Source organism: Macrotis lagotis, chromosome X, assembly GCF_037893015.1.
Source record: "Macrotis lagotis isolate mMagLag1 chromosome X, bilby.v1.9.chrom.fasta, whole genome shotgun sequence".
In the NCBI taxonomy this organism is placed as follows: domain Eukaryota; kingdom Metazoa; phylum Chordata; class Mammalia; order Peramelemorphia; family Peramelidae; genus Macrotis; species Macrotis lagotis.
In genome coordinates, this window is record NC_133666.1 from 513,541,689 (window position 1) to 513,554,294 (window position 12,606).

The 12,606-nt window shown below is 33.0% G+C and overlaps 1 protein-coding gene and 1 long non-coding RNA gene across 11 annotated transcripts in view; one reads left to right on the top strand and one right to left on the bottom strand.

Annotated features, from left to right (window-relative positions):
- Positions 1 to 12,606, bottom strand: part of LOC141502451 (uncharacterized) — a 79,739-nt gene that overhangs the window by 49,964 nt on the left and 17,169 nt on the right. The window lies entirely within an intron of this gene.
- Positions 1 to 12,606, top strand: part of KIF13A (kinesin family member 13A) — a 262,629-nt gene that overhangs the window by 16,291 nt on the left and 233,732 nt on the right. The window lies entirely within an intron of this gene.

The following is a 12,606-nucleotide window of genomic DNA, read 5'->3' on the forward strand; positions in this document are numbered from 1 at the left end:
TTCCTTCAAACGTATATGGGGGGAGAGGGGTAGCTAGGTGTCACAGTGAATGGAGTGCCGGCCCTGGAGTCAGTAAACCTGAGTTCAAATTTGGCCTCAGACCCTTAATAGACCCCCTAACTGTATGACCTTGGGCAAGTCACTTAACTCCATTGCTTTAAAACAATAAAATTTAATTAAAAAAACTTATATGGGGGCATTAGGAAGCTGAGTGATTTGTCCAGAGCCTGATAGCTTTTGTATATCTGAGCTGAGACTTGAACTCAGGGCTTTCTGATTCTGATACTATTTCTTTATATAGAATGCAGTGCCCAGTACAAAACAAAATCTTAGTCACAGGAAACAAAAAAAAAAGTGTTGATATGTGATACTTCATGATTCTCTAGGGAGTAATCTTTGTGGTATTTTAGATCATCTGAATACAAATTATAGGATCAATCATTTTTGATCATGGCCAAACCACATTCCCCACATCTGACTGCAGTTTTAGCTAGAATGCTTATAATTTGTATTTCTGACTGTTGTAATGGCTTTATCTCCCTCTTTAAAAAGTTATCTAAAACTACTTGTCCTTTGAGGGCACTGAAAGGGATTTTAGTACGTTAATTGGTATCTCTCTTATTCTAGTATGACAACTTACTTTAATTAATTTACAGGAACTGGCATGTAGTAAGATGTTTACCAAATATTTGTCAATTGATTTTTAAGTTTCCCTTGTAACAACTTGGTTAAATTATTTAAAAGGTCACTTGAAAAGAAATTTTATATTATAAAGGTACTGTTTTATCCAATTCTACTCTCAAAGCTTGTACTGAGTCTTAATGTTCATGTGATTGGCTTCTTGGGAACTCACAACTTAATTTTTTCCTCCTAAACTGAAGGTTTTATTCACTCAGAGGAAATGAGAAACCCACATTTCCTTCTCTTTTTGAAAACTTAACTAGCTAATTAATTGAATTTGTGAAAATGCATACATCCCATGTGTCTCTTTGGCAGTAATGCACATTAAAAATTCAGAATATTAAGAGCATCTGAGTGAAAGGCCAATCTCATAATTTTGTCTGGCCAACAAAATATTCTTGTAAAGTCATCTTTTCAAGGATTTCCAATCTTTCACTTCTCTTCCCTGTCTCCTCTGTTTTCTCAAATTATTCACTTTGAACATAAATAGGACCCCTTAAAAAGTGCTAAATACTGCTGAAAATATGATAAACTATATATAACCCATATCAAGTTGCTTTCCATGTTAGGGAGTGGGGAAGAGAGGTGGAGAGTGAGGGAGGGAGAAAAATTTGGAACTCAAATTTTTTTTAATGAATTTAGGTATTTTTAATGAATTTTAGGCATTTTTTAAATTATTAATTTAAGACAATGGGGTAAAGTGACTTGCACAAGGTTGCACAGCTAGGCATTTATTAAGTGTCGGACATCTGATTTGAACTCAGGTACTCCTGACTCCAGGGCCAATACTCGATCCACTGCAACACCTATCTGCCCCTTAAATGAACATTTAAAGTCACCTTTACATGTAATTGGAAAAAAATAAAATGCTATTAAAAAAAGAAATCATAGTAACCTTGCAAAAGGAAATGTTAGGTCATGCCCAGATATATTTGAAATTGTTATTTCTCTCATGTTTTAAAAACTACAAGGAGATTTAAGAGAAAGACAAAAGAATAGGAATAATGTTAAACAAGAATCATATGACTATTTAAAAAGTAGAGAAATAGGGGCAGCTAGGTGGTGCAGTGGATAGAGCACCACCTTGGAGTCAGAAATACCTGGGTTCAAATCCGACCTCAGACACTTAATTACCTAGCCGTGTGGCCTTGGGCAAGCCACTTAACCCCATTGCCTTGAGAAATCTAAAAACAAAAAACAAAAGGTAGAGAAATACATTTCATATACACTTAATAAATAAATAAAATGAATATTTGGTCCATGGTTACAACTCTTTGAATACTATCCACTTGTAGTTAAATTTTAGTTTTTCTATGTGTTTCTTTACAAACTATTGTTAATTAATTGCAGGCAGAAAAATTTAGAATTTGGACTTCTATAATGCATTTAGAAAGATAATCTAAGTTTCTAAAACTCTAATATTTGTGGCCTTTTGCTCTATCTGCTTTTTTAAAAAAACTTTATTAAGTTTATGTACTGACTGACCTGAACATGCTTTCTTTCTATGCAATATTCATATCATTAAAGGACTTTTCAGTAACTTTCTATTTGAAGAAAAAGTTTTCAATTATAATTTTTTCTTTAGAAAGAAGCTTATATATGTGTGTGTGTATATATATACAGACTTAATATTATTGACTTGTAAATTAATGTATAATTGTCATACAGCATATAGTAACACATGTGGAAAAATATATAATTATGTTTCATTTTTGTCTAAAGATCAGCTTCCTTGATGTTTTCTTTAAAAAACTTTTTTGCATATCATTAATGTGTATATAATTCTGCATCTAGAATTGTTTTATTGATCTCACTTTTCATTGCTTGCTGTATATCTTATATTTATTTTAATATCAAATTTGATATTTTTAAGTTATAAATTTAAAAACTCTAAGAAACTCAACTAATTATACAAAATGAGTACAATTTTATATAATGTCCATTTGTAGAATCTAAGGAAGTTTCAAAAAATAACACACATGCAAAAAAATATAATTATATTTCATTTTTGCTAAAGATCAACTTCCTTGATTTTTTTCTTAAGAAAAAAAAACTTTTTTTTAGGGTGACTAGGTGATGTAATAGATAGAGCACCGGCCCCGGAGTTAGGAGTACCTGAGTTAAAATCTGGCCGCAGTCACTTAATTACCTAGCTGTGTGGCCTTGGGCAAGCCACTTAACCCCATTGCCTAGCAAAAACCTAAAAAAAAAAAACAACCCAACCTTTTTTTTGCATATCATTAATGTATAATTCTGCATATAGAATTATTTTATTGATCTCACTTTGCATTGTTTGGTGTATATCTTATATTTCCTTATATTTCATATTTATGTAAATGTACATTAATAAACTATAGTTTATTTCACCATTGAATATATAGCTTTCCAAATTTGTGCTATTGCAAATAAAGATACTATAAATATTTTGGTACAGATTGTCCTTTTTCCCTTTAGATGATATTTTTAGGGAAATGTCTTAGCATTGGAATCTCTGGATTGAAAAGTATGCTCAGCTTTGTGTTGGAGTGTACACTGCCATATTCTTTTTACAAATGGCCTCACCATTTAGCAGTCCCACTAGTAATGCATTTTAAATTGTTTTCTTACTGTCTCTCCAATAATGAATTCCAATTTTGTCCTCTTCACTACTTTTGTTTGTATCATTGAGAGAAGTGGGGAGCAAGAAACATCTGTTTCTTGTCAAACATGTTCATCATTTTCTTCTTGATTTGGCTTGATTACGATCAGCCTTCTCCTCTTTGGACAACACCTAGTTACTCTGCTCTCCCCTTTAGTCTAATTTCCCATAACACTGAGTATAATTTTTATCATATTACCTTGAACTTGTTTTCATATTATTTTTAAGTTCTGGTTTTTTTAACCCCTATCTAGACTGTAGTCCTCTTGGACTTGGACTACTCCTTTTTAAATTTCATAGGTGCCTACATAATATACAGTGTTGGACATATGATAAGGGAGTATGGTATATTGAGGAAAAGCACTAATTTTGTAGTCAAAAGCCCTGAGTTTAGGCTTTCCCTCCTCCATTTCTTGACTAGATGTGTTTCTGTGATCTAATTTAATTATCTGTGAGCCTGTTTCCTAATCTTTGAAGTAAAGATTGGATCCGCCTAATATGAATTTGATAAGGAAAAATACTTGTGCTCTATAAAGTCTTGTGTAAATGTGAGCTATTGTTCTTAAATGTTGAATAAATGATTGTTGAATGTATCTTAGCTTTCTGGCTAAATCTCTTAATACTCAAGCTAGGAAGATTTTCCCTTCTGGGCTTTACTATTGCTTTATGATGAATATGCTTTTTCTCTTTCCTAATGTTTGCCATGTGCTTAATTCTCTGCTGGGATCCATATCTCTAGTTTGTTTCAGAAAAATTTCCCCAGTTCACTGGAGATCACTATTTTATAAGGGAGCCATTAATCCTTTGATGAGCATGAAAATAACATTTAAACTATTGGCATATGTTAAATCATTATGTAGATTATGAATAAAGTTATTTTTATCTGATTTCCCCAGGAGTTTATGGGTTCTTTACAATAAAGGTATCTGAATTTTGCCATGCAGTTTTTATCTTTGTTGTAGTTTTGTTAGAATAAAATTTAGAGGTATTTAGGAGAATATTAAGTGTCCATATTCAAAATGAAAGCTACAAGTTTTTCAAGTCTTCTACTGTTTCAAGAATAAATTTTCATTTCAAAATAGAATTTTTTTTCCATCTGACTTATTACTTCTTTCTGTGATTCTGACTTCTTGGTAATACAACTTTCCTGAACTCCTAATAATAACAGAAATAGTCAATACTTTAGTTCTTACTATCATCATTTTCCATTTGAGGCAGAAAGAAGTTCAGTGACTTGTCCAGGGTTACCCAGTTAGTATGAACCTATGGTGGAATTCAAATCTAAGTCTTCCCCATATCTATGCATTTATACCACATTTCTTCTTATCATAGTTAGGAAATTAGAATCCAGTTCCTATGTCTAGCTCAGCACCAAGTACATGGCAGGTGCTCTGAATTTACTACTACAGTAAAAGTTGGCTCTTATACCCTTGAGCCTCAAGTGTCTTGGGTTATCATAAACTTGACTTAGTAAAAGATCAAACTATGAATATTTTATTCTGTCATTAAATTGTTTGGGAGGTTTAGTATGTTTCATTTCAACAGAATGCCTTTCAGTGCAAGGTAGTGTATGTTGTTGAATATGGAAGCTGATGATAGAGCAATTTTACTTTTCCCACTTGAATAATTGGTTATTCTGGAGAAGGCAACTTTTAAAAAAGCTACCAAACTAGTCTTAAAATTTTTAAATGTTTATATTACTATTGGGTGTTTAATTTGATAATATCACCTTGTTAATTTATTTCCCAAAATTTTCCTTTTTTAATCCTTTACATATAATCTGCTATCCAGCTCTTCATTCTTTTTAGCTAATCCCTGATTATTTTTGCTAACTAGTCTTTTTTGGGGGGGAGAAAGTTATAATTGTAAATTTTACTTGAAATATTTTCATTCTTTAATACTCTCAAACTTATTACTGAACAGTTATAAAGAATTTAAGTTTATAAAGGGTATATAAAATAATATATGGACATACTACATTTAGATGTATAGCTATATATATGGGTATATATAAACATTTGTGTGTGTATATATGTGCATATATATTATATATATACATATAGACACTTATGATATAGTGTTCACAGGCTTTTCTAACATAAGAATATTATACTACTATAGTCAGAAACTTGAAAAAATGTTTGTAATTCAGTCAGTATATAAATTCATGGATTGCTACCAAAAAATACAATTTTGATTATTTTATAATGTTGAAATATAACCTATTAGAAGGATCAAAATGCTACATAATTACAAAGGGCAAAGAGAAAAGACACAATGGTTGTAAGTAGACTGTATCTTTTGGTCATTGATAACTTGTAGAAGTGAGGTGGTATAGCAACCTTCAAGGATACATACATACATATGTGTGTGTGTATAAGGTAATTGTGTACATAGATGATACATAATGAGGTTCAGAATTGATTCATGAGAATCAAGAACTGATTAAAAAGAGAGGGGTCTATGTGTCTTTCTGTATCTTTGTGTTAACTGAGTGGGTTGTCTAGTTCTATGTTATGAACTAGGTAATGAAATTGGTTTTTTTTCATCTACCTGGTTTTATGAATAGTTGTTTTGTGAATAATTATGAGTTCCAGTGAAGAGGCTTGGTAGTATTCTAAGACTTGATGCAGTTAGTGTAATGTCCTCTGTTCATCTACATGTGTGCACGATAATTGGGATAACCTTTCCATTATTAGGAAGCCTAGTATTTGGACTTTTGTGCTTGCTATTCTTTATGAAATTTTTAACCACTTTTAGATGGATGTATATATCTTTGTTTAATTCTTTGCTCAATTTTAATACTTGATGGGTCATTGAACAAAGTTCTCTCGTATTCAAATGTTATATTATTTTATGTAACTTTAATGTGTTAGAGCCATCTTGTTTGAGAACCTTTGAAGTTGCATTTCATCGACTCCCAAATGCTTTAAAACCCAGAAACAAAGACACAAAGGACTCTTATAATCTCCACACCTCTTATGTCAGTTATATGACTGCAAAGACATCTTCTGTACAAAACTGCATGTAAAAGCTTGCCTAACTGACTTACTCTTTCTTACCTTGTCATCAAGAATATCTTGAATGAGTACAAATACTGTTCTTAAGAAAATTTTATAGATGTGAATATGCTTATAAAACAGTATTTGTTACTGTATTCTCATTTTCCTTTTTGGAGAGAAATAGAAGAGTAGGTTTGAATTCAATTCACTCATTTTAAGTATGTTGGAAATTGAAGTCCAGATAAGTGAAACTATTTTTCTAAGGACTGGCATCTAGTAGGTGTCAGAACTGGGACTTGAAACTACATAGTATTCTTTGTTATACTATATTCCCTTCCACGGTTATGTTCAATATTCTCTACAGCTCTGCATATTCTGTCAGTCAACTAGCCTTTATTAAGTACCTACTATTTGTCAAAAACTGTTCTAAGCATGAAAGAAAGAAAACAAGTCCCTACTGTCAAAGAGCTCACAATCTAATGGCAAAGACTACATATTAAAAACCAAGAACAGATAAGATATGTACAGGATAAATTAAGATTGGTAATCTCAGAGGGAAGGCCTAATATTAAGGAAGACCAGGAAAGGCTTCTTGAAGAAGGTAGGATACTAGCCAAAAATTGATGAAAACTGAAGAAGTAGTGAGATGAACAAGAGCATCCCAGGAATGTCTTAGAGCCAGTGAAAACACTTGGAATTGGGAGAGTGAATATCATGTTTTGGGGAGAAAATGTAGGTCAGTATCATTGGTTTGTTGAAAATGTAGAAGAGAAGTAAGTGTGAGAAAACTGAAGTTAGGAATAGACAAGGTCATGAAAACCTTTGAAACTCTGAATTTATATTTTATTCTAGAGGTAATAAGTAGCCCCTGGAAGTTATTGATTGTGGGGATGGGGATGAAGGTGGTGATGGTGCTAAATATCAATTTGACAGCTAAATGGAAGATAGAACAGATGTGAGATGAAGAGGATCTGAAAGCGTCAGAGGAAAGAAAAGAGAGATGTTAGAAAGTGGAACTGGCAGGGCTTGAGCTTTGATTGGAGACAAGAAGCAGGAGAGTAAGGAGTCAATAATGATGCCTACCTTTTTAGCTTTGGTGACAGGGAGAATAGTGGTACCCTGGATAGTAATAGGAGGAGGGAAGACTTGGTGGGGGAGGGGAATAATCTACTTGCTAACACCTCATGAAACAGACAAAAATATTCTCTCCCCACTTATAATCTTTTGTAATCCCTTCTTCCACTTTTTTCAATGATGGTGATGGTGATGGGTGTTATGGGTTGAAGGATCTAGAAGCTAAGAGTTGCACAGTTCTCAGACCATCTATAGACATTAATTTAATATTGCTATTCTTAACAGTCAATCTTGGTCTAGTGATAAGCTTGTTCCTTGAAGTTCTGAACCACATGGTTATGTTTTCATTATGCATGAAACTAAAAACCATAAAGAAGTCCCAGCTAAATGGGAGGATAAGACAGAATTTCTTAAAAGAAGTGAATATAAGAGTTGATTGTATTCCTTTCATCACATACAAAAAGATACATCATTTCATGACACTGCCATATTGTTTTGTAGTGCTCACAAGGGGATTTCACAAACAGGTTACATTGGATTCAATATCTATTACTGACTTTGAAGTAGAGCCATTTTATGAAGAATTTTTTAAGATCCTCTTATCAACATGTACTTTGATACTTGAAGTCTTTATTATGAAGGGCATGAGTAAAAAGATTGGAGTCTTTAACCTCTTTCTCTGATTAATAGGAACCCATAACTTGACTAGAAAATTCCAAGTAATTTCTTATCACTTTAGGGTGAAGGATGGAGCATGAGGTAGAGTAGGTAAAAAGTGTATCTTTGTCAGAAAAATGCATTTTCAAACAAAACTATGGATAGTCAAGTAATTGCTGTCAGAAAGCGCAGTATAAATATTAAAAGTAAGTCTACATGCTGTTAAATGAAAATGTGATCATGTGCCAATTTTGGAGTTAGATGTATATTAAATGTTCAAGTTCACACTAGATTGACTGATAAAAGGGTGATAAAGAGAAATGAGTTACACTTGATTTGGTACTTCCACTTCATGAAGCTTGGCAAGCACTAACAGTAGACAAGTCTTTGCCTAAGAATAAGCAATTAAGGGACCTTTTAAAGCAAATGAGCAGGAAATTTCAAAATAATTCCTTCCTAGTGCCAAAAATCAAGAATAAAACACTTTGTATGACCTTTAGAAACAAGGTGATTTTCTTTACAGATTAAAATAAAGCTGAAATATTGAGATTCAAAGAGTAGTGGAGCTTATCCTTATCAGAATTTGTGGTATTTTTTAATTCTTTTGTATTTTTCACATTCTAAATTTTATGGAAATAGCTAGTTGGCATATTGCATAGAACAATGAACTTAGATGCAGGAAGATCTCAGTTCAAATCCTTTCTCTTACTTTGTGACTCTGGATAAGTCACTTAACCATTCTCACATTCTCACATTAATTTAAAAATGGAAATGACAGCACCTATCTCACAATTACCACTGTATAATCTTAGCTATTATTATATTTTTATCTCTTATTTTCCCTATTAAAATAAAAGCTACTTGAGGAAAGACTATTCATTATTTTATCCTATACAAAACCTAGCCCAGTAAGGTACTTAAGTATTTGCTGAATGAATGTTAAAATAGTTAAATTACATATATTTTAAACCTGAAATGACACTATAAGGTAACAAATGATTTAGTGTTTGGACATACTAGTGTTAGTATAATCAATAAATAGCCCAAATATATGTTCAAAGGGGAAAAAAATGCCCTATCTTCTTTTCATTTGCATGTATATCTGTATGTTAATTGGATAAAGAAAAATTCAGTTTTAGGGGGTGAGGGAGTTTTACTGAAATTAGCATGGATAACCCTTAAATCTTTTGGTTTACCTTCAGATTTGTTCATTTGCATGATCAGAGTAAAAATTGAGGAGTCAAATTATTTAGCACTAGGAAACTACTATGGAGAGGTTTTATGACAATTTATGCAGAAATAATTATAATGCTGTTGAGGTACAACAAATCAGCATAACCAAACCTTTCCTGTTCTGATATCAAAAACTGCTAAAGATATGGGAAACATGGCATATTGGGTAAAAGGTAAAAAAGAGAAATGATTTTTTTGTATCTTCTTGGGAGCATGTTATAAGAACTGGCTTTGTGTTTAAGTTCAGTTCAACCCCTGTGGGTCTGATTTCCAGAGATTTTACTCTTTTGATGATCTTCCCTGTACCCTGTATAGATATGAAAAATACACAATTGTTTACATGTCAGTTTTCCCATTGGCATGTGAGTTTCTTGGGTGCAGGGAAACTGTCTTTTTCCTTTCTTTGTATCTGCAGAACTGGAACTGCAGCAAGTGCTTACCAAATGCCATTTGATTGATCTACATCTCTGGTCTTAAATTCTTTGCTACCTCTATTCCAACTCCCTGATATTCTTGAAGGGGAAGTCCTAGGTAGAAATCAAATAGTTAACTATTTCCAATTCATATATTGCATATTCTGTTTGTTTGCCTCAGTGGGCCAGATGGTTCTGAACTAAGTCTGGTACAGGACAGAATACAAAATGTATTGCAAAAGTTTCTGACCTGATAGAGAATAATGAAATAGTTTCAGTCAGAGATATTATTTGCTTTCTACCCAGTATTTCTATTTCACCAGTATTAGGAGAGCAAATTCACTCTGTCCATCATCCTAGCAATGTAAAATGAAAAGGATCCCAATCAACTGGAAGTTCAAAATTTCTATCAGATTTATACATCCTAACCCTCCCAGTCTCTGATAGAAGATCACTGTCTCTGAAAATAAACCTTTCCCTTTGCTGCTTTCTCCTTAAACGTTTCCTTTGAACAATCTAGTGAAGTAAATAACCTAAAAATTTATTGCCTCTGTTTTTACAAATGAGTAAAGTCAAAGCTCAGTGATATTAAGACTTGCAGATATCATAAATCTGGGAGATGGAATTTAATAAAAAATCATCTGTGCTTTCAATTAAGTGATATATAGCTCTACCCTGTAGACATTTTGAATCTTTTTTTTTGAAGAATTATGAAATTACAAGATTGATGTGGGAGGGGAGAAAGTGAAGGACCTGAAAGTTAAGCTTCAAAAATGTGGATGGTATTGAATAGGGCTTCTTTAGATAGTTGTTGTGGTAATCTTTTTTTTTTTTAAGTCTCACAAAGTTTTTACAAGTGTTGGTTAAGTTTTTCCAGGTGGGTGGCAATGAAGGAATTTCTAATCCTAAAATATTACTTCTTTTCATATGAGTAATTTTAGGCTTTTATAAAAATGTTTTTCTGAACTATGGAAAGCCTGAGAAGAATTTCCAAGATATAGGAAAAGTTGCTTTATCATTATCAAATACTTTATTATAGAATAAACAATGCTTTAAAAAAATTCCTTTGGACATCTTTAGAGAATAATGTATTAGGAATTCCTTTGTCATTTTTTTGTCCTCTGGTGTTAATAAAGAGGACAAGAGGTAGAAAGCTTTAAGCAAGTGGAAAAGAGAGCACTTTGTTCTGTGATCCATTAAAGAAAACAAAGTGGTATAAAACTTTGCTACAGATTTCTTTCTCTTTTGTTCCCACTATCTAGTATTCATTTTGTTCTCATAAATGTTTCTCATATAAATTACTGTTTGTTACAACTGAAACATTATTTTCAAAATTGGTCTGTATTTTTCTCATTCACAAAGAGTATGGTCCAGCACTTCACTATACTTTAATGTTTTAATGGAACTCTATCAGTGCCTCTCCCAAGTCATCCTGATCTTTTAAAATCCATGTAATTCTTGTTCATAGTTTTCCTTATATCCTCCCCCAAAATATTTTTGAGACCCAAGATTTTTTTTGCAATGCAAGTGGGGTTAAGTGGCTTTCCCAAGGCCACACAACTAGGTAATTATTAAGTGTCTGAGGTCAGATTTGAACTCAAGTCCTCCTGACTCCAGGGCCAGTGCTCTATCCACTGCACCACCTAGCCACCCCAAGACCCAACCTTCTTGAGACCATTCTCTGACTTTTTATCTTTTGTGGTATTGCACTTAAATAGTCCATCTTATTCCTAACTCTTTTGGGGGGGGCAAGACAGTGGAGTTAAGTGACTTTCCCAAGGTCACATAGCTAAGTAATTATTGTGTCTGATGTTGGATTTGAACTCAGGTCCTTCTGACTCCAGGGCTGGTGCTCTATCTACTACACCACCTAGTTGCCCCTATTCCTAACTCTTGCTATATGATCAGTTCATCTCCTTTTCCTATCATATTATCTGCAAGTTAGCCTTATGCCATTTTTGACTGAAAGGTCATTGCTGCTGATTGAAAGATCATTCTATTTGTATATCATGCATTTTCTATTGTTATTTGCATCATATGAAATTTTAATGACTTGGAAACAGAGGTGTTCTAAGATCTACAATCATTCAGCACTAGGAGAAATGTTTTTTTAAACTAATGGGTCTGGGTATTCATGAGCAACTTGGTACCATTAAAAGCACCAAACACTGTACCAAAGGCAGGCTAGCTCCTGTCTTCCTCTTCATTTCTGGGACTAGCTGATTGTTCATTTGCTTTGCTTATCCTAAATATGTACTGAGGCATTAACACAAAATCTGTTGTTGGACAGTAGGTTTTCTTTCTCCATTTGATATTTCCCAATTAGTTGTTAGGTTGATCAATTTTGAGTCATCATAAAACTTATCAAGGTAAGGGAAGTTAGCTTAGTTTTGGTGTAGTCAGAACAAAGTCATTTGTAAACAATGTAGAGCCTCTTCAACTCTGCCCAGGATGGTCTCTATAACAGAGGAAAATGCTTCTGATAAGTTTGTCTCCTATTTTGTGTCTCATTTGATATTGATAATCAAAGATTTGTTGAATTGTCTCTTTGCTAGCTTCCGTGATTCCTTGTGGCAATGCCAATAACAAGGAGATTCCAAAAAAATCCCTAGAAATTTCCATAGGCAAAGAAACTTTCTCTTTTCTAAGAAGGTTGACCTGACAAGTTAAGGATAACACCAATTTAGAATCCAAACTTATTTGTAAAATACCATGGAGAAGAGGTTAAGGGATAAGTAATATTAATAAAACAGAAATATTATGGAAGTGACAGAAAGTTCACTATCTTTAAGCTTTATCTTACTCAGGGAAGTCATAGATGAAGCTATTGGAAGCATGAGCATATGTAAAATGAGACAGCTTTGGCAGCATTTCCATAACAATCTACTTTCTATATCAGTGACTTATG